Genomic DNA, 23,460 nt, shown 5'->3' with positions numbered 1-23,460 from the left:
AGGAAGAGCTGAGGGGTGCCTGGGTGGCTCAGTTGGTTAAGCGTCTGCCTTTGGCTCAGGTCATGATCCCAGGGTCCTGGGATGGAGCCCCATGTCTTTGAGCAGGGAGCCTGCTTCTCCCTCTCCCTGTGCCTCTCCCCCTGCTTGTGCACTCTCTCTCTGACAAATAAATAAATAAAATCTTTTAAATACATAAATAAAGGAAGAGCTGACAAGAGTTACGTGATGGAGTGGATGTGGACATGGCCTGGCAAAAGCCAGAATGGACCTGCCATTTCCTGAGATGAACACCATTGAAGTAGACATGGACAACAGAATAAAAATTAACATTTTTTTAGTGCTTTTTATGGGTCAGGCAAGCGCTTTTCATTCAGTACCTCAATTAGTCCTTATACCAACCCTTTGGACTTACCAATGAAGAAATAGAGACTCAGAAAGGTTATAATCTGCCCAAAGTCATACAGCTGCCAACTGGCAGAAACAGCAGAAGTATCTCTGTATGACCCCAAAGTCAATACTCTTAATAACTACTATGTTCCCTACACTGAGAAGTATAAAATACAGAATAAAGTTCCAATGGGAAGGAAGAAGGAGCATGAGGAAGCAGTTAAGTACTAGGTGATGACTTGCACCTGGTAGGCACTCAACAAATATTTGCTGATGAATTAATAAATGTAAAAAAAAAAAAGTATGGATCATGGTTGGATAACAGACCAGCTCTGGATAAGAAAAAAAAAACACTGAAGATTCCATTCCAGGGAGAACAGACTCTGGATAATGGGATATTCAAGTCTGTAAAAGGAGAAATGGCAGAAAGATGGAGAAACGAAATACATATTTGCCTGGACCAGCCCTGAGGTAAGGATTAGTCTTGGTATATTATTTTGAAATGTTAGGTGAAAAGGCAGGCATGAGGAGGTGACATAGAGCATTTTACATAATGTGAATGGTTAATACAGGTTTTAAAAATACAAATAACAATAATAACAGAAATAAAGTAGGAACTTTTTGCTTTTAGTCCAATACAAGAGACCACACAGCCTTTTAAATAAAAAGCAACCTTTTAAGTCAATCAATGAAACCACCATAAGTGGCTTTGCATAGATACCAGGATAGTATTTGTGGTACCCTTGCTAAATTAGAGGATTGCATCCATAAATCACTTCCCAGACTTTCTCTTCACATTGTTTCAACCTTTAAGTGATTTTCTTCCCTCGTTCTTTTTTTTTTTTTTTTTTTTTCTTCCCTCGTTCTTAACCTGCAGTCTTTGGGATAACAAAATACTAAACCATGCAAGTTTTTAAAACAGAGAAGCTGAAGCAAAGTTAGGTCTGGGGTTCTCTCCTAACAAAGACATTAGTTAACTTTTCATTAAAATGGCAAAGTATTTACGAGTCCTTTCATGTTATAAAGTTGAAAAATATTCACCAATGAATTCTTTACAAATGTTTAGACCTCATTTTCAGTGATATCTGTTTATGATAAAGAATCTCAACACACACCAAAGAAAGTAACAGTGAATGAATAAAATAAAATTCATTCATATCTGAAATTATTTTTTTAAGTGGTTGGCAGTTTAAAGGGGCAAATTAAATAAAACAGACAAGTATTGGTTTCTGAGCACAAGGATCCAATGGAGGTGGAATGGGGGTAGGGATAAATACCTGAGCCAAAATTTCAAAATCCATAATTACTTTAAAACTACTCACATTGAGGGGGCAAGGGGTGTTAGAAAGTATGGCATGGCAAAAAATTCAATACAACAAAAATAGTTTTTACAGAGCTTCTACTACTCTTTATATTCAATAAATTGGAAGAACTTTTTTCTTCCTAGAAGTCCTTCTATGGATTTCAAACAATATATCATTTATAACTAGGGGTAAATGCATTTATTCAACATACTTTCTTTTGGTTCATTAGACACATAAATACTAAAATAAGCATGTGATGTTTACTACCATCTTACACACACACACACACACACACACACACACACACAGTTCATTGTTCCACAGAGGGTAGAATGAATAATGGCAGCCCAATGTTATCACATGGGTCTAACACACTTGTGGGCCTATGGCATTTTCAAAAACAGGAATCGACAAATAGCTTTGTTTAGTCACGATAAAGTTAGTAAACACTTAAGTTTTCTTTTTGGGTTTTTTTGTTTTTAAGGAGAGCACCCCTGAACGGCAACCTGTTAATTTAATTAACAAACAATACGTGGGGCTTCTTACAGCGTTCCCATCCCAGGAATCAGTCAAGCGAGGAAAGTTCAAGGTCTGTCCTGGCGACGTCCCTCACCACCCTCGGAGCCCCGGAGTTGGAGGGTTCCTCACCGCGAGCCTTCCACCTAGGAGTCTCAACGGCCTTTCGCAGAACGGTCCCCCTCCCTGACACTTTACCCTGCCTCGCTCGCTGCATGCCACCCTCGGGAACCGAGGCGAGGCGCGGGGGGAACTGGGGGCCGGGGGCCGCGGCCGCACTCGCGGGCAGGGACGAGGAGGCAGCCGGGCTCGCAGGGCTCCAGGCGGCGGGGGAGGCGCGCCCAGCGCCCGGGCCCGCGTACTCACCGGTTGGGGCCGCGCGGGCGTGGGGTGTCTTCAACACCGGAGACCCGGGCGAGCACAGCCCTCCGCCGCGCCGGCGGCCTCGCTGGGAAGCGCGGCGAGACGGGCCGGCGACGTCGCTGCCGCCGCTGCTGTCACCGAGCTATAAATACCGGCTCGGCCCACACTCGCCGCCGCCTACGCCGGGCGCCCTCCGCAAAGTCCGCCGGCCGCGGACCCGGCAGCCGGAGCGCAAGGGCGACGGCGCCGCGCAGGTGACCGCGATGGCTCCAGCTGTTCGGCAGCCTCCGCAGCTGGAGGCATGGCCTCCCGCCGCCCCCGCCCTCCCGCTCCCTCCCCGCCCTCCTGCGCGGCGGGCCGACTCCAGCCCGCGGGCCGCGCGCGCCGCGCCGCGCCGCGCCGAGCCAGCCCCGGCCGGGCCCGCCTCTGCAGAGCCGGCGGCTGCAGGCTGGGGACCACTTGGGAAGCGGCGGAGGTGGGGGCGGGGGAGGTGGGGTGGAGGCCGGAGGGGGGAGGGCGCGGTCCGGCTACAGGCTAGCCTGTCAGCAGCAGTCCCTCCGTCCTGGGGGAATCCGCAGACTTCTTGTAAAATCCACCATCCTGCAGGAGACCAATGAGGTTCCCCGGTAGAATAGCCTCAAAAGAACCGCAAACTTTCTAATGCAGTCTCAGGTCATAGAGCATCCTTTCTGCTTTTATCAGTCGGTGGTGTGGAGGTGGGGTGGGAAGGGACCGCCGGCGAGGACAGAAGTCTTACACTTACTTTCCAGCCTGCCCGGTCTGCCTCACACATACCCACGCAAATATAGTCACATTTGCACACATATCTGTAAGCACGCACACATTCATACACTCTTAGAAATGGACAAATATATGTACACATGCATACATATCCATACCCGCATATATGAGCCCACACATACACTCATACATACACACGTTTATGCATACATATACCAGAAGCACACACACTGTGTGCAATCTTTAGCATTTTCGAAGCTAGAAGCTCTCAGGAGCCTATCATTCTGTAGCTCTCAAATGGTTTATTTGCATCATGGTGGAGGAAGACCTTTGACCACATTTGACCAATTCCTGTCTTCCTGATGTAACCTCTTTTCTGTCATGTAGGTGTGTGGCCTTTGTTTTCTTCCACCCCTAAGAACAACTGCTACCTTAGTTTACCAGCTGCTTATAATGTATTAAAGTCTGCTGTCCAGCATACTGATACTCTGTGCTAAATGGGAGTGATCCCTAGTTGGTATCGTCAGATGGAAAATGGGATCCTTCCTATATGCCTACAGTAGCAAACTTATGAGGAGAAAAATAGCCTCTCTCCTGGGTGGCAGCATGATTCAGGAATGCACTGAGTAGCGAGAGGAAGAGCTGAGGTGTCAGCAGATTTTGAGATGGGGCAGAGAGGGCCACTCCCAAGGCCGCTATGTAGCTAATCTACACATGCGTAACTGGGAGTCCACTGCCAGGCTTCTCAATAGCTTTGACATCTGTTCTAGCTTCTAAGAATGACCACATGTATCTACAGTACAGTCATAGTTTGTGATCATCTTACGGAACTCTTAACGTGGTAAGATTCTCCTTAGTGAAGCTTTCACAGGCTTTCCCAGACAGAGCTGTTTCCTATACTAGCCCTTTGCACATTTTACAATGACACTCCTTACACTGGCTGTACCTTTTTGCAATGTCTTTTTCTCCCCCACCAAGCTATGAACTCTTTGAAGGCAGAGACAAAATCTTACTCACCAGTGCATCCTCAACCCCTAATGTAGTGAATCATAAAAATGGCTCAATAAATAGTAGATTAATTCCACAGGCTATTAGAGTCTACTGTGTTTTTATAATTATCATCGGGATTATTTTCCAAAGGATTATTAAACTGTGTAGCTTTTCTAACATGCATTCCATGTGCTATATTTTCCTTGTATCCTCATTTAAAGCAAGGAGTCTTCAGTCTGTTGAAACTGGAAAATATTAAAGTTTCACAAATTATGCAGCATAATACTGATGTGTATGGCTTGTTAAACAGCATCCCTCCCCCCCCAAAAAAAAACCCAGAAGAAAACAAAACAGAAGGCCCTTTTCCATCATTGAAAGTCTGTAAAACATAGTGTATTTCAGAGGATAGTGGGGTACAAATCCATAAGCAGCTTCTCTTCTGTCTAGTTGAGAGAGAGCACTCCCTCCACAATCAGTTGACTTATGTGGTGTCTACTAGAATGAACTTAAGTTCATCAGAACTGAAATGTCTGCCCTCAGTTACATGGTGTTTACCTTACCTTTGGATCCCTGTCTTCTTAACATATGATCTCGCTTTCTTTAATAATAATTTCAAGAATAAGCTCAACCAATGCTTACTCTTTGCTCTTAGTTGAGAGATCTCAAGGTTTAAAGAATATAACTCTCCAGGACCACTTCAGGGCGAAATACTGAAATGACCAAGATTTTCTTCAACTATCCATGCTCCCTTTTTACCACTGACCGAGAAGCTTGTGCCTTTTGTTTTGTGAGCCAGCCAGGATCTCCAGTCCAGCCCTATTTACAGACCAGGCAAGGGAATGGCCTCTGCACTTAATCTTTGTCACAATAACATGTAGTGATAAAAGCTCACCTTTTTGAAGGCTTGTCCTCTACCGGTCCACTCCATGTATCCAAATGTTGAATCTCTGCAATAGATCTATGAGATAACTGTTATGAGTATCACTTGCGTGTTTACCTTTGAGGAAAGAGACACATGAAGACTGAGTAGTTCATGCAAGACCTCATGACCAGCCGGAGTGGTGGAGTAAGGACCAGGAGGTTGGCAGTGAGACTTGCTAATCCACTTTTAGCTCTATCTTATATTTCCTCCCCATGTACCAGCAAAGGGAGGTGGGTTTTACAGTTAGAAGACCCAGAATAGGGATTATTGGTGTGAATTCTGTTCCATCACAACCCTAACTACAACTCCTATAACATTTCAATAAGAATCCCTAGATCTCCCTTTCTTCACCATTGAAGTGGTGAGATATTAGATCTAGATATGGACGTAGGGGCCCAACACAGGTCATTTGGTCTGTTCAAGGACAGATCGACTCAGGATTAGGCTATTGTGCTTCCCATTCTGCAATCTCTTCCCATCACAGTCACAACCACACAGGCCTGTTGGGAGATTTAAATGTCCTAACGTGTGTAAGATACCTATACAGTGTCAAGTACATAATAGGTGGTCCATAAAGATCATTCTTCCTTCCCATTGATGTTCTAAGAAAACTTTTCTCAGGGCCAAAATCTATTGGTCTGGTACACAGATGGTGATTGCTTACTCACAGAAATTAGCCATTTCTCTAGTGTTGACCAGCAGTGTTAGAAACGGTATGGATAGAAGCCTCAGGAAGAAACCGAGATGGCAGAGCTTCAGATCTCCCACTCAACCTATCCATACTGTAATCCAAACAATCTTTTTTTTCCATTTATGTTCCATAGAGGAGATCAGCAAATTTGCCACAGCTTCAGACAGTGTCAGGACAATGATAGGAAACTCTCAAATCACACTATCCAATCATCTGCCCTACTCCACCTCCACGTACAAAGTCAACCCTGCGGACAGGCTTAAAAATGGGTCTTGTTTAAATAGAATTCCTTTGTAAAATCTGACCCCAAAGTGCAGAAATCAGAAGTAACCACATGAGCTGATGTATGTTCACCTCACATATCCCAGTAGGTTAGTAATACAGTTATACTCTGTGTTTTTTAAAAAGAAAAAGACAAGTTCAATATACATTTCAAAAATAGGTGAAAATGATGATTATGACCAAACTGTATCCTTCTCTAAATGGCAAAAGGAAGCGATAGCCAGAAGTATCAGTCATCTCTACCAAGTCTATCAGGAAAACTTTCATCAGTGATTTGGTGGACTCTAAGCAAAACTATTTTTAACTTCCAATAGGTCAATCGGGATGATGCTAATTGCACACTCCAAATATAAACAGCATAATTTCCTTATTGCCGAGGATGCATGAATAGAAATTTGAACATAATTACCTTCTGGTATTTGAAGGCCAGTGACTTACTCTCAGCATTTGCCTCAACAGTCCTAACTGCAAATGTCCGGTTCCATTGTACCCAATGTGGACTAATATATTTCAGTCCATATGTCCTGAATTTTTCTTGGGAAGAGATGCTCATCGCATGTCTGCTGCTTGGAATATTAGATCCTGAGCCCCAGAATCCTGGTTCAGCCACACACCTTGTGGCAATGTGACAGTAAGCAAATTACCGAATGTCTCTGTAAATTAGCGACACACGCCTCACAGGGTGTTAGAGGGATTAAATAATGTGTGTTACCCTTTTAACATTTGGTCTGTCCATGTTAAGTTCTCCATAAAGGTTCTTTTTACTATCATTGCTCTTCATCTCATCTCTGCCTTCTAATATTCTACATGTCCCACAATTTCTTTCACCAAAGGATCAATTCACCTGGCCTTCTCTTTACCCTGTAAGTGGCTGGACAAAGAGCTTTTTCTGTACAGTTTCTAAAGCAAAGGAGTCAAGCAAAGAGAGGATGAGAGTCGTAGCAGAAGTTGAGCCGTCACCTGCTTGGTGGCCAAGATCACCCCTGATTCATATACAGTCCTGAAGAATCCACATAAATGCAATAGTTCCTTCAAAGAGCTCTTCCTCTTATGATGATAGAGAGGGGCAACTGTTTCACTGCCCACTCCCTTCAGTTCCTTCTTGTTTTCTCCTCTGCCCCCCAACCCTCTCTTACACACACCGAGACCCTAAAGACTGGCCAGTGCCTCACTCCCAGGGGGTAGTGATTGCTTGAGACTAGTGATGATTTCATCCACAGGAATGTGACTGTTGGTTTTAAATGGCAAATCTGCCTTTGGACAGTTTTGAGCTGACCTTTTCCTTTCTGCCTGCTTGGTTTCTCCTAAAACAAATGGTCTTTTTCCTCCTCCAAGCTGTTTCCAACAGACCCACTTAGACTGGTTTGATAGACCCAGCCCAAGGGGAGGGGGCTTGATTCGAGGGAACACAAAAATATATTGGCCTTCCAGAGCTCCTGATTTCATTTAAAAGTACCAAATACGCCACCCAATCAATAAACATATCCAAAGCAACTAGACCATCAAAGCACTGCAAGGTGCTGAGGTTTCAAAGATAAATACAGTGTGTCTGCTTCCTCAGGAAACTCATGATCTAAATGAGCAGACAAGAAATGGCTTCTAATCACCATAAATAGTAATACAAGGGACATATGACTGGGGCCAAATGCATTTTACTGACCATAAGGGCTATAGAAATTTGTAAAGGAGAAATAAAACTGTCCTTAGGAGTTGCTGGAGAATACCAGATGGAAGAAGAAGCTTGAGGCAAACAATGAAGGATAAGGAGAATTTAGACAAGTGGCAAAGAGAGAAAGAAATTCCAGGCAAATGGGACAGCCCAGAACAGTGCTCATTACCTGGAAGGTTTGCAACAACTAAATGTTGAAGCAGGAGAGAAAGACAGGGAAGAGGGTAGCAGAGAAAGCAGGGAGAGGGGCTGAAGAGAAGGAGCTGGAGGGGGGAGGAGGAGGAGAAGGACTGCTAAGGTCCCTTCATAGGATCAGGGGGTAGGGGACAGTGAAATATGTCATTTGGGGAAGTAGGGAAAGCCAGGTTGTTGGGAAGGGACTTCTAAGTTCCAGCCCTTTTAGCAGTAAAGGGGGTGGGGGCAGGTAGACAGGCTAAGCAGGAGTAAAGGGAAGGTCAGAGAAATACTTGACACCAGGAATTTTAAATTATAAGAAATGAAAATTATTTCCTGTTGTATTTGAAGAGAACGGTAGTATTTTCATGTAGCCATGAAATGAGAAGCAGTAAGCCTCACCCTCCACTCCAGCAGACTGGAAAGGCTGCTCTCCCGGCCTCCCTCATGGATTAGAGGGAGCAAGTCTCCCGAACTTCCACCTCCCTGGTTCATAGGAAGAAATAAGGAAGGGGCTTGGACTGCTTTCTTTCAGTGTCTGGGTCCCCTCCTCCACCATAGCTGCTCAGCTTGGAGGCCTGCCTGGCCCACTCCTCTGAGTTTTAAGATGTCATTTAGTTTCACAGACAGGATCATCTGCTCCAAATTAGCACTCATAGCTGTTAGGTGTTACAATCCTTAACTTCATAATATTGTGGACTAATGGACCATCCTCCTACCCACAAGGAAGCAAATATCTCCTGTACTCACTGTATTCGTTTCTTAGGCTACCAGAACAAATTGCCACAAACAGTAGCTTACAACAACAGAAATGTTTTTTCTCACAGTTCTGGGCGTCAGAAGTCTGAAATCTCTGGGCCAGCAGGGCTATGTTCTGAGGGCTCTGGGAGAGAAGCCTTCCTTGCCTCTTTCAGCTTCTGGTGGCTCCTGCTGTTCCTCAGCTTAAAGATGCCTCACTCCAATCTCTACCTCCACCTTCACATCATCTTCTCTTCCATGTCTCTGAGTGTCCACATTTCCATCACCCTTCTCTTATAAAGACACCAGTCATCGGAGTTAGGACCCACCCCATATCCAGGATGATTTCATCTCAAGGTCCTTAACTAGTTATATCTACAAAGACCCTATTTCCAAATGAAATCAAATTCTGAAGTTCTGGGTGGACATGAATTTGGGCGGGGAGGGGGGACACTGTTCAAGCTACTCTATTTATATTTGTAAATAAGCAAGTATCCCCTGTCTAAATGTTATAATTTTACTTACGGCAGTTGGTTATTCCTTCCACATAGGATCAAAATACACTGGAGAAGTCGTTTACTTAATGACAAAGATTATTTTTGGTAAATATCCCTTCAAATGGTATTACCCAAATCTCTCACATCCAGACTCCAGCCTTGCACAACACAGGGTACTTATTTTGCTTTCCTTTGTGGAGGTACATCAAGCCTCTAAATGCCAGGGTATTGCCTGTTATTGAAGCTTCCATTCCAAAATGCAAAACCATCATTTTCAGGAAGCTCTTCTGGGTCAGACACTTTCAAGTGCTGGCCTTACTGTGGTGAAAGCCACAAAGCCTCTGCTCCCACATAGATTATTCTAAGTGAGAATACAGATGGTAAACACAAAAATGCATAATGATAGGATTTCAGACGGTGAGATGTTTGATTAAGAAAAGTAAGTAGAATTACAGCATCAAAAAAAGAAATGGGTCAAAATTTTAGAAAGGGTGGCCAAGGTGAGCTTCTTTCATGGGACATTTGGGCAGAATAATTAAGTTAGCTCTAGCTGTCACAACCTTGTATCTATTGCCTCTCCTGTATTTTTGCTAGAGGTGCTAAATAGGACACGTATTGCATTCAACATTACCATCCTATAATATAACCACAGTTCTTTATGTCAAAGGGTATTCCAGTCATTGCGTTGCCAACCAGCCACAGCCTGACGCATCCGTCGTGAAGCCATTCACAGTTACTGCACCCCAGGCACATACAGGAAATACACAGACCAAAATCCCAGGGTCATGTCACTCTACTAGGATGGGGCTTGCATTCCAGCATTAGACCTGAAAACAGAAAACTCAGGCTTGATCCTCAGTTCTAACTCTCACTCCTTCCTTACCTTTAACCAATCACTTTACAGTTCTAGGCCTCAGTTTCCAAGTCTATAAAGTAAGGAAATTGGACTAGATAATCGCCAAATGCCCTTCTGACGGAAGCACTCTACTGTTTGAGTGTAGGCAGCAACCTGACTTACCATAGCTAAGGAGACATGTTGAATGCGATTCTAAGTCGGGCAACCATCAGTATCCCTGGAATCATGAGCAGAAAACAACAGCAGGGATCCTAGATGCTGGGGTCTGCAGTGAGAGGGGTGGTTTCACGGCTGGAAGATGAAGTTATCAATTCTGAAGCAGAGGCCCCAGTGGCAAATGGAAATATGGGGGCGAGATCTAGCTTCAGGGGATACTGAGCTGCCAAAACACAACAGGGAATTCAAGGGCTTCACAAAAATTGAATTAAGGCATGTGAAACACTTAGAAGAGTGCCTGACACAGTCAAACTCAATAAATAAGGCCGTTGTTATTATTGGTTTGTCCCAGAAGAACTGGATTCCACTTAGAAAGCCAGGGTAAAATAACTAGACAGACATGGCAAGACCTGGCTAGGAAAGCAGCTACTTGGTAAGGCATGCTGGTACCTGCTACATACTCCAAGCTAGTCCCCACCCACCATAGGTGCAAACGCCGATTTCTGGCTTGGGCAATTAAGTGGATGATGATGAGTTTCAGTGAAATAAAAAATGTAAGTCTTTGCAGGCTTTGAAGGACAACAACACTTTGGATTCAGACAATGGTAGGTCTGAGCTATCCAGGGAAAGATGGTAGACATTTCCCTACAGTAGGTAGTCATAACTACAGATCTAGAACTTAGGCGAGAAGCTAGAGCTGGAATAACAGATGTGTCAGTCACAGCATCCATGATGAGTCAGTGTTTCCAAAGTGTGGTCTCCAGACCATCTGTGTTACAGTAAACTAAGGTGGGCGTTAAGAGCAAATTTCAGAATCCACTTACTGAATCAAAATCTCCCGCAGTAGGGTTTAGTAACCTCCATTTTAATAGGCTCCTGAGTGATTCTTATGCACATTTAAGTTGGAGAAATGCAGGTAGAGGGAATTTTTGATGTTGTGGACTCTACAGATAACGTTGTGTAAGGAGAAAAGGCAGCCAGGGAAGCCTTGATGATATGGCCCAGTGGTACCTGGTATCCAGTCACTTCATACCACTTACTCAGTAGGGTTCAACCTAGACTTCACATTAAGATAATCTGACACTTGCGGCCCAACCCAGGCCAATGAAATTGGCATCTCTTAGGGGGAATGAGGTAGCCCTTTCCCTCCAGAGTCCCAAAGAGCTGCCCTACACCAAAGCTTGCAAATGGGGGGGTGGGGGGGAGGGAGGGGCAGTTTGGCCTGTGGATTATTTTCTTTGACTTTCTCACGACTTTAAAATTTTAATTTAGTTGTAAATATTTAAAAACCAGTTGTAAATTTAAAACAATTTTAATGTCTAGCTTCTCATGAAAATTTGAAGAACGGGCCTTGCTGGGCCTACATTCTTGAATTGCAAAATGGCTGCTCCAACCAGGCCCTTTGCAGATTTCTAGGTTACCCACCGGGGCAGGGCCTCTGAAAGCATTTGAGGCCTCTGATGCACACTACCAGGGGGCTTTATTGTCTCAGCTGCCCTCACACCCTCCCTGCGTCCCAGTCTCCACACCAGCCTCTCTTGTCACAGATCCTGTTGAAGAACAAAAATCCAACTGAGTAAATCTGAAGATCCAATTGGCTTTATTAAGCAATTCATGAATTAGGTAGCATCCCATCCAGCAAGTAGAAGGGAGTTCTGAGGAATTATACAAAATGGAAGGTTTTTAAAGGAAGGAAAGTGGGGCAAGGAAGTTATTAACAAAAGAAAAGGATTGTTCCAGGCAAGGTCACCTCCCCTTAGTGGGAAGGCCAGGGGGGTCTTCCTTGGTGGATTACCTCCTCTTCCTTTGGGGGAGGAGGAAGGAGAGGGCCCATGTGACAGATTACCCCATTGGTGCTGACCAGAAAATTCCTGACGGACCAGCGAAGACCACATTTCTGAAGGAGGTTGAAAACAGCAAGTAGGTTAAATATTAAGCCCCAGTGTGGTAGCTCAGCCTGGCATAAGTAACTCCATCATGGGTCTGTGGTTTTCTTTGTAATCCGAAAGTCCCCCTCAGCATGGCACATAGTTCGGGGAAACCATGTGAGACAGGCCCCAGTTTGTCTGCTGGATTTATCCTGTGGTTCCAGAGCCCATTTCTTGGAGCCATGGTTGCCCATGTCTCAGGGCACATGGAGAGAACCAGTGCAGCTGCCGGGAGCAGCACTCCCCCCTGCAGCAGCACACACCCCTGCCAAGGTGCCCTCTGGTGCTAACACAGATACTGCTGCATTCTACCTACAGGGCTAGGTCCTTCTCCAACCACATCTCAGCTGGACACCAGGGTTCCCCAGAACGAGCTCCAGCAAGCTCCTCACCTCAGTGAAATCACCCTTTTTGGGAGGGAGCAGCACAGGCTTGTTTGACCAGAATGCTTCCCTAGGTCTGTGGAAGGCAGGATTCTAAATGTGAATTCGATGGACTTATTTGAGGAGAAGAATTTGAGTAGTGTGCCCCTCCCTGTAATAACGAACTTCCTCATGTCTGTTCCGTTTCCCTTACATCCACAAACCTTAGCTAATGGGTTGATCACTATTTTTGAAAAATCAATGCCAGACATTTGCATCTATTTCACAGTGTTTTAGTGCTCTGAGAATGTATATATGAATGTAAGTAATTTGTCACTTAAAACTGCAAAGCTGGCGCAGAATGTTTCTTATCGGCAGTAATAGGAAAACAACTGGAATTAGCACTTGAACTGATTTGGAAGGTACTCCAATTAATTCACTATCAGCATACAAACATTTTTTTTTAACACACATAATTTTTTTTTTTAAGATTTTATTTATTTATTTGACAGAGAAAGACACAGCGATAGAGGGAACACAAGCAGGGGAGTGGGAGAGGGAGAAGCAGGCTTCCCGCCGAGCAGGGAGCCTGATGCGGGGCTTGATCCCAGGACCCTGAGATCATGCCCTGAGCTGAAGGCAGATGCTTAACGACTGAGCCACCCAGGCGCCCCAACTCACATAATTTTTTGATATGGTTTTAAGCCTTACCTAAAAGAATGTGGCTATCCTTTTCTTGATCATCTTATCTTTTACCTTGAGTAGATGTGTAGTGTCCTGGAAAGAAGGTAGATATTTTGGAGTTAGACATGCCTGGGTACAAATCCTGATTTGCTATGAACTCTGAGGCAGGTAACCTCGCCTGAAATATTTGGCTGATGATACATACCTTCTGGACCACAGTGAGGATGAAATGTAATAGTAGAAGTATCACACCTGATATATCCTGACACATTTATTTCCTTCTTAATAGAACTTTAAGTTTCATTCTAGTGGATAACTGTTCTAGCGAAAGGCCTCACTTTTTTTTTTTTTTCAAAGATTTTATTTATTTGAGAGACAGAGAGAGGGAGAGAGAGCAGAAGTGGGAGGAGGGGCAAAGGGAGAGGAGAAGCAGACTCCGCACTAAGCAGGGAGCCCTTTGTGGCCTCGATCCCAGGACCCCAGGATCATGACCTGAGCCAAAGGCAGAGGCTTAACCGACTGAGCCACACAGGTGTCCCAAGGCCTCACATTTTTACAATAAAATTCCTATACTTCACCACAATTTTAATAGAAAAATATCATCACACCCTCTGGGTCCATGACTTTTACTCAGGATCTTTTAAACATATTATGTGGATTCAGTTTGTACAATAGGTCTAATATTGTTAGAATTACTGTTATTAAGTAGAATTCTCTGAGAAAAATATTTTCGAATTTCAACAAATTGGCACTTACTTGAAGCAATATCTAATTCATCCTTTCAACAATCACTTGCCATCTACCATAGGAACAGCTAAGAGAACATCATCCCTGCTCATCCTGTAGAGAAAAAGACAGGTAAAAACATACCATCATTATACTACTGTATAGAAACTAAGGAATAAGTATCCTATGAGAACAGAGTACTGAACCACTAGTTTTGCTTAAACACATGGACGGATTCACAAGAGTAACAGGTAATAAACATGATTACTATGAAAATAACTTTTCCCATCACAAATAGTGTTTGTTTTAATGGCATTTTACTTGTGTATTGCTTTATATTGATTTGTGTTCTACTCTATGAACCCACAGGTTTCTTTGTGTATGAACACCTTGTTCCAAAATAAGTATAACTACCTTTAAGTGAGATACATCCAGAGAACTTAAAAAAGATTTCTGTAGGGGCCCCTGGGTGGCTCAGTCTGTTAAGTGGCTGCCTTCAGCTCATGTCAATGATCCCAGGGTCCTGGGATTGAGCCCCTTGTCGGGGTCCCTGCTCAGAGGGGAGTCTGCTTTTCCCTCTCCCTCTGCTGCTCCCCCTGCTTGTGTGAGCATGCTCTCTCTCTCTCTCTGTCAAATAAATAAATAAAATCTTAAAAAAAAAAAAAAGATTTCTTTAATTCCAAACTATCATGATAGCATATAATTTTTTCCTACAATATTTGTGAAACATAATAGAAAAAGTTAAGGGGCTTCTTAGAATGTCATAAATACTAAGCTATAGCCACTTATAAAATTATTAACATTAATTTTGTCACATAACTGATCCATGTTATAATACATCATTACTGAAAAAGCATTAATTATGAATTTATTTGAATCTACAAAACAGAAGTTTTTATTATTTCCTGAGAATTTCTTTTCAAGATTTAACAGCAAGAAAAGAAAAATCTTGGGGTGCCTGGCTGGCTCAGTCAGTAGAGCATGTGACTCTTGATCTCAGGGTTGTGAGTTTGAGCCCCACATTGGGTGCAGAGATTACTTAAAAGCAAATCTTAAAAAAAGAAAAAGAAAGAAAGAAAGAAAGAAAGAAAGAAAAGAAAAATCTTATTTTGATACAGATGCTGGGTGATTATCTGGGCTCACACAAGAGCCAATTATTTTCTTGAAACTGGTGTTTCATAGAAGCCAACTCACATTTGTGCCTTAGTAAATACACATAAGCACAGGGACTGAATTTTGGGTGCCCATAGAGAAGTCTGAAATCTTGAATATCAATTTCATGCCCAGAAATGGCTGGATCTCCCAAAGTTTATAAAAATGCATTGAGGTCCATCATCTTGGACTTCTTTATCGTCGTTCCCATGAAAAAGATAATCAAGGTCATAGGCCCACATCCATATGGCCACACCCACACCTAGCTCACCCAGTGTGGTGCTCTCTGCCCTCATGGCTGACACTCTAGAAATGTGCAGAATAAAATAAAATACCGTAAAAATGTATCTTTCTAGAAGGGGTCCAAATCCCTCCACTTCCCCACTAAAGAAACACAATGATTTAATAATTCAGGAGCTTTGAAAATAATCTCTTTTGAAGTATAAAAAAAGAATGAAAATGGGGATCAGGAAAGGTAGGTTTTAGTCAGCTCTGCCACTGCCCATCTGTATCATCTTTGAGGAGTTCATTAATCTCTGTACCTTCAGGGTCCCAATGCATTTTTGTAAACTTTAGGAACTCCAGGCATTTGTGGGTATAAAACTGATATTCAAGATTTCATGACTTCTCTTTGGGTACCTAAGTTTCACTGCATGTACCTCTGTGTCATTTTACTTAAGGCACAAAATTTCTTCATGTGAAAAATAACAGTATTGGACATACACAAAATTAAGTCTATTTAATCTCTAAAATTTTATGGTTCTAAATAATTTATATCAAGTGGTAATGAATGCAAATTTTATTCATTTTGTGTCTTTATACTTTTTATAGAGAGACAAGTTTGGTGAAGATTTAACTCATTTATTTGTCTCTGTGTGTTCGAGACAAATTTGTCTTATATTTTGGAGTGAGCAGGGCTCTTCTTCCTGCTCCCTTATGATGACGAGGACAATACAGTGGGCGAGATGTATGAAATTGCATGTCTGCAGAATAAAGAATGCTTGCTTCATATTTTCCTACAGCAATACCTTGATTCCATTTGGAAAATACACCTTTAATTACATGCTGGTAAGAACTATAGAGCTAGAACATCTGAAAATTACACAGTGGATAATCATAGGTTTTCTTTTTCTGTCTTTTTTTTCTTCTTCTAATTTTGTTTTACCGTATTTACTCAACTGCCTTTATCTGGGATATGTAAGCTTAGATCATTTCCATAGAGAAAAGGACCACAAAATTATTAGGATGGCATTACAACTCTTTCTTGAATTCAGCATCAGCCTACAGAGTTACGTGCTGTAATGATGCATACGTGCTGTAATGATGCATATTTCAATTTAACCACCCATTCATGACTATGGGAATTGAGAAAATCAATGCTGTTGGGTCAGACACCCCTTCTAAAATATCATAAGGGGAAATGCAATACTATTCTGAGAAACAAGATAGGGAAGTTCATCTTACGGTGGAGCCTACCACCGATCAAGCTTTAGAATTGAAAATCAGAAAAACCTGCAATAAATAGACTCAGAGACAGGCAAAGTCCCCCTACTCATTTTTTTCCTTTAGCAAAACTAAGGAACAAGAAAGCAAGTAAAAGCTTGGCACAGACTATGTCTACATCATTCCATAGAAAGTGAATTATCAGGTGAACAATCAAACAACGGGTTCAACAAGCTCTCCTCCCCCCATGCAGTTAGTGACTCAATCAGTACGCTGTGACCTCATGTTGCTTCTCTCTCTACAATTCCAGGTCTTTGGCTTCTGAAGTTAACCCTGTGTTCTCAATTTATGTAGCACAGCACAGAGAATTATGGAAACCTCGTCAGCTTCGCTAGAGTGATATGATGCTGAGAGTTATTTCCAGTTGAGAGCACAAATGACAAGGAAGGAAAAAGAAAGTGATGGAAATAAATAATAGGTGAAGAGGTGTTATGAAGGTATGCAGCTCCTTTAAAACGTTATAGACATACAAACCTTTTCTAATCTCTATTTCTCACTCCATTAAAAAAGATATCAAAATCTGAACTGAGACCATAAGAGCGATATCAAAATGTTAAGATTTAGGGAGGAGGCACAAAATTAAAAAATAAGAGAAGGCTAGAGCAGGTGGGTGAGGGGGTAGAAGTGCAGATCACTTGTAAATTAGAAAACAAACATTCATGTAAAAGTTCATTTTATTTTCCAGTAAATAAAATGAAAAAATATGTCAGCACTTACTTTTACGTACTTTCTGTCCCCCACAGGAAATTTGATTCACTCAAACACTTAGGACCAATCATACATACATGGATAGAAGTGAGAATCTATTTGTAGAGCTTTATCTTCAAGTTTTAGAGTGTATGTAGGGAGAAAAACACCACGTCCTATTTTTTTTCCCCAGTAACGCTGTGAAGGTGCACTTAAGATTCTATAAACTCATCTGAGAGCATCCTTGAAAAGAGAAACCTTCATCCCTATATTTTCAGGCTACTAACTAAGTGCAAGCATCTACCTATTCTATCACTAAATACACATTTTCAAGTAAGATAAGTCAAAAGTGGACAAAAGTTTCCTTGCATCCCTGTTTTTCAAAATAGCACCATCACTCATGAGATAAACTATGTGGCTCCAAATTTAGTTCATGAAACTAATCTCTCTGAAGAATAAAGTTCTTATGCTTGCATTAATGTAGCTGATATAAGTAAATTTTATGCTAGTGGAGAATAAAAAAAATAATTCACAGTCTGAGCCTGAGCTTAGGGGGGAAAAAAGTATATTTTTATTTATTCTGCATTGCCACCGAGTGGAATCAACCAATGTGAACAATTGTGTCCCTTCAAAGAAGAGTGTCCCTTTGGAAATACTCTATGATAATTGTGCTCACATGTTAACATAATTTATAGTCTGAAAAATAAAAGGTGCTTTTTTAAAAAAAAGTCAAAAAAATGATGTAGTTCCTTGTCAGTAGACTCTAAAATATTTAAATAGTTTTCCCTGCTTTCAGTAGTAGTAGAAGCACTTCTTAGATGTTGTCTAAATTTATAAAAATCCTAAGCTCATTCCAGTATTCCAGCCATTTAAAGCCATAAATTCAAATTTTTCTTTTGTCAAGTCAAGACACCAAATGGAAATAAATAAATGTACGCATTCTTCGCAGTCATACAAGGGGAGTATTTCCTGATACCCTCATTCTTCTCCCAAGGGGAGTTTTTGTATTCAGTCATTACATCTTAAACACATAACTCTTACTAACAGGAATATATTCCCTAACCCATTTGTTATCTTTTCAGATGAGGTCAATACCTTTGATGGAGATCCGGGAAGATTACTTTTCTAAGAGTAGATGAAAAGGCACATTTTCTGACCAAATTATTTTTCCTTACAGTTGAAAACCATATGAATTTTTCTTCAAACCCATCATTTATTCTTATTAAAAAGGAGCACATTAGAACCAGTATTTATCTTCATTTGAATGTGGGCTTTTGAAAGGCCGTTTATCTACTCAAATGCTGCAGAATCCAGTATGTTCCTTGACGGCTGAAAGCGCTAGGGCAGCTAGGATATTTCTGTGTTCTTTCATAGCTCCTGCTTTCCAAATAACTTTGATTTGTTCTAAGCTCATCATGGAAATTTTAATTATACCATTTTGCATAAAATTTTAATTTATATGTATATATATATTATATATATATTAATATATATATTATGTATATAAATATATATTATATATATATTTAATTTAATTTATATAAAATTTAATTATACCATTTTGCATAAAACTTAATCTGTATCAGATGTTGGAGGAAATAATGCTAGCATCACATCATAGTTTGGGTCTCAGGTAGTTTATTTTCAGTAACTTTGATAATATTAATATAGCACTTTAAAGAATATTTAGTCCATGATGGAGAAGTTATTTTTTAAAAGGTGATAATCATAGTGCAGTTAATTTCAGAGGCCTAAGAAATTTGGTAGATTCTGCTTAAATCAGATACTGAAGTGAAACACTGGCATCTGATGGCTAAGTCTTTTCTTTCTTTGCACCTATTTCCAAATCCAGGGTTTATCAAAACCCCTGCTCTCTGCTGCTTTTTTATCTCAACCATCTCTCCCGAGTTTTAGGCTGGTAAGGATAGTGGGCAGGAGGTGAGTATCAATAAGGGGAAGGAAGTGTGGAGTGGAGAGGAGGGGGTGACATGGAGCATAATGGAGCAGAGCCAACACTATGGGCTCCTGTCCCTCCCAGGCCGACAGCGTTCTGTCTACCTCTCCTTCCTCCCAAGCTGACCAGCCCAGACAACTGCTCAAATGCATGTGAAGTGGGAGCCCCAGCCTTTGAGCTCACAATCCTTTATGACTTGCACACAAAATCAGTATTTCAAAAAATTCTTATGACACCCAAACATCCTATAATAGCAGAATGTCTCTTCCATGCACAAGACTCTGCAAACAAGCAGATGTTTCATGTAGGCTTGCTGAAATTTGACACATTAAAATCCAGAGCTATAAACATTTGAAAAGCACAGCACACATTCCGGTGACAGACAAAATCAATGGACAGCTGTATTCCCACTTTCTCTTGAGTGGCCCTCCTGCCCTTGGACATAACCGGTTACTCGTCTCTTGATTTATCATTGTCTTCTATGTTCAAGATGCTGCCGCCGAAGGCTGACGGTGTCGTTCTGCCTGTGTGCCAGGGTGGCAGACAGATAGGTGCCCGACCAGCAGTGCTAGCCGGCCGGCGTGTGCGGGAAGGCAGCCCTTTGCTTTACGGCTGCTGCTGCCATTTTCACAGCCTGTTACTGTTATGGCTCTGGGCTCTTCACCTAGTATGCTACCTGACACCTTGACTCCAAACAAGTGACCTACTTTTTGCTTCATGGTCTGCTGTTGCTATTCCCTGGCGTTTTATAACCAGGCTGCCTGATTTGAAAACGTACCTCTGTGTATCCTCAGAACACCTCTCTCGTGTCTTCAGCAACTCGCTCTGCTTGTCTTTCTCAGACAGCCAATACTTGGGTATTCTAGTGTCAGAAACGACAAGGACTTCCCTGACTCCCTAAACGTCCCACACCCCCAGTCGTTAGACTTAAAATGATTCCTCAGTAAGGCACTGGCAATTCACAAAGCTGAAGCATTAAAGGTGACCACAAATGATCTATGGAAAGGGTGACCAATAATATGATAGTCACTACTAATTTAACATCTTCTAGGAGCTAGCCACTGTATATCATTATCGTTAAAACCCCCAAACTCCTGCATTATTATTGTCCCCATTTCACAGATGAGGAAACTGAGATTTCCAGGAGGGTGAAGTAAATGTTTCCAGGATGATATCCAGCAAGTGACAGGGCAAGATTCAAACCCAGAACTGTTTTGAGCCCAAAGCGCAAGGTGATAATGCAGCCAAACGGCCTTGGTCTGCCATTCACACCAAGCCCGGGAGCTGAGGGACTCGATAAATATTTGATGAGTCCATGCTCAAGACAAGTGAGCTGTGGTAGGAGGCAGAAAAGGTGCCGCCCAGAGCCAAGGGTCCAAACACCAGCAGGCTGGAGCGACACACCATCCGGAGACACCAGAGAAAAATCACAGAACGACTCTAATGTTAGAAGGACGGCAGTGAGGAGAATAGAAAGAGACAACCCAGTGGAGATAAGGAAGTAGTGGGCTAATAGGGTTACTCCGAGATGACCCCCCTGCTACCATTTTTCTTTCCCCTTTTACGGTCTTGCATTCAGCATCACACAGGGAGGCAGTCATGAGAGGGAGATTAAAACCTGGAGCTTTTCCCTCTGGGAAATACAGCCTCCCATACACACAGGCAGACTTTAAATTCTTAAAAGTGTAATTTGCCTTACTTTGAGCTGTATTTTTCTCATTACCCATTACCTCAAATGTATTTTGACCCCAGACTTGAGCTGTAGAACAGAAAGATCTATATCCTTTCCAACACTCACTCCAGCTCCATTATAAACATCTGAGATGTGCTGCAACAAAAAGAATATACCTGAGAATCCACTGGGGATCTCTCCCCTCTGCTCCACTTTACTGTTAATGAGCCATAGTTACAAGGAAAATATCAGGGCACTGACCATGGTGGTGGGAGGAAGGAAGGGAAGGGAGGAAGAAAGAAAGGAAGGGAAAGAGAGAGGGAGGGAGGAAAGACAATCTTTAAAAACAAACAGAATCAAAGTTAAAGTCGACGGGAGTTTACCAAGTCTACAGCCAGGGAAAGTGAGCTGTGATTTAACTGGGCTTGTGCTATCCTTCCGTGAAATAATGGTTCAGGAAGAAACAACAGCCAACGAGTAAGGGCCTTGGAATGAGCTTCTTTGATCAGAAGTGAAATTAACCCTGACAAGGGAAATGGGACGATGAGACCCACATGAGCTGGCCACACCGCAGGGCTAGAGTGTGAAGACATAAGCTGTGATGCTATTTCAGAGAAAAGAAAAAAAAAAGAGAGAGAGAGAAAAGGATCAGGATATGAATGTTAAGAAGGGAAACCAGTTCAGAAAACCTGAATGAAACAGTCCCTGCCATCATCGGAAGGCTGGTAAGGGTATTACTATCAGGGCAACTGGGATGGACCCTCTGAGTCTGTGAGTCAGGTCCAAGCAGAGGAATTCTATAGTGAAGCCAAATGGAATTGGATCTGGGATCCGTAGTGACAGACTCAACTTTTTCTTAATGAGAGACCCCAGTGTAGTCATAGGATCAAAGTCAACTGGTTTAATAAGATTGATCAGAAGTGCCAAGGGCAAGGGTGAGTGATAGACTGGGAGGTAGGAATGAAAAGTACATGGAAGGATCTGAGTAACTCGTGAAACCTTTGCCAACCTAATAATTGAGTAGCACAAAAGCAAGAATTTGCCATTTCTTTCATTGGTGTATCTTCACTTTCCACTTACAGTAATAAATCCAGGGTGCACATTATTGGTATTAAAATGTGAACTTGCCACTGTCTATCTTGTTACACACAGGGAATGTACAATATCAACTAGCTGCCATTTCACCTTTAAACCTACCTGTGTCCAAATTCTCCATAATTGCTATCCAAAATTCAAGAAACAAATGAATTTGGAGGACACAACATCTCTCAGTTTACAAGCCTGCTATCCAAGCTCTCTCTCTATAAACTAAAGAGCTGTGTAATATGAAGTATTTATACATAATGGTTTTGGTGAGTGAAATGTCTCTCTTATGAAATATATTTGGCTGTTAGTAGCAGAGACTGGAAATAATAGTGGCTTAAATAGGATGGAAGTTATTTTTCTTGAATGCAAAGAAAGTCTGGAGGTAGGTATGTCATGTCACAGTCAACATGGACGAAGGTTCCTTTCATCTCTCTTTTCCACTATCCGGTGACTTTTATTATCAAGGCTGTGTGAAGTCCAGGACAGCAGCTGGAACTCCAGCCATCGTATCTTCATCCTATCAGGAAACAGGAGGGTCCTCAGCCATTCTCTAGCCTGGTTTAAGGAGCCTTTCAGAAGACTCACCCAACAGCTTTTCCAGCTCATTGGCTAGAACTTAATCACATGGCCACATCTAGCTGAAAGGGAGGTAGAAATGCAAACTTTTATCTGGGCAACTTGTCACAGCAAATAAAGTCTGTTTTCTGGTTAAGAAATAAGAATATTGTATGGTGTCTGTCCATCTCACCAGAAGCTTTATTAAAATATTATAAATATATATGATCCAATATAATTATTTTAATGACTTTTGAACAATCCCTTTTCTGGGATTTATTGTACTACTTTTCCCATCTTTAACATCTAAAATATATGAGTTAACTCCTTTATTGGCAATCCCTAAATAAAGGTCACCACACTAATCTAGCCTACCCCTAAAAAACATACATTGAAGCTGTCATCTTTTTTTTTTTTTGACACACAGAGAGATAGAGAACACTAGCAGGGGGGAGCAGCAGGCAGAGGGAAAGGGAGAAGCAGGCTGCCCGCCGAGCAGGGAGCCCAATGTGGGACTCGATCCCAGGACCCTGGAATCATGACCTGAGCCGAAGGCAGATGCTTAACCGACTGAGCCACCCAAGCGTCCCTGAAGCTGTCATCTGAAGCCTTTGTTAGTACTTAGCAAAAGGTTAATCTATTTTGGATTTCAACCATGTGACTAAGGTTTACAGGCATCTCCAAAGGGTAGTTTAGGATGAGGATGAAGGGATTTTAACTCTTCCATAATCTTGCTTAGCTCCAGCTGCACCCTCCAAATTATTTGATATGAATGATTTCTCAAATTTATCACACACACACACATACACACATGCACACAAGCACAAAACCCCCTGCTCTGTAAGCTCAGCTTCATAGTCCCCTT

General features: G+C 42.2%; 1 protein-coding gene across 3 annotated transcripts in view; it reads right to left on the bottom strand.

The window, feature by feature from the left end:
• TMEM117 (transmembrane protein 117) overlaps window positions 1-23,460 on the bottom strand; it is a 494,145-nt gene that overhangs the window by 460,049 nt on the left and 10,636 nt on the right. For 2 of the 3 annotated variants that reach the window (XM_078075905.1, XM_078075912.1), the window contains exon 1: window positions 2,574-2,886. The gene's annotated coding sequence lies outside the window, so the exon portion shown is untranslated. Of the gene's footprint in view, window positions 1-2,573; window positions 2,887-5,193; window positions 5,260-13,287; window positions 13,354-23,460 lie in introns of those variants that run through there. The other variant, XM_078075906.1, reaches the window with a different exon arrangement.

The sequence above is a fragment of the Halichoerus grypus genome, chromosome 6 (genome assembly GCF_964656455.1).
Source record: "Halichoerus grypus chromosome 6, mHalGry1.hap1.1, whole genome shotgun sequence".
In the NCBI taxonomy this organism is placed as follows: domain Eukaryota; kingdom Metazoa; phylum Chordata; class Mammalia; order Carnivora; family Phocidae; genus Halichoerus; species Halichoerus grypus.
This window is presented reverse-complemented; position numbering and strand designations above follow the sequence as displayed.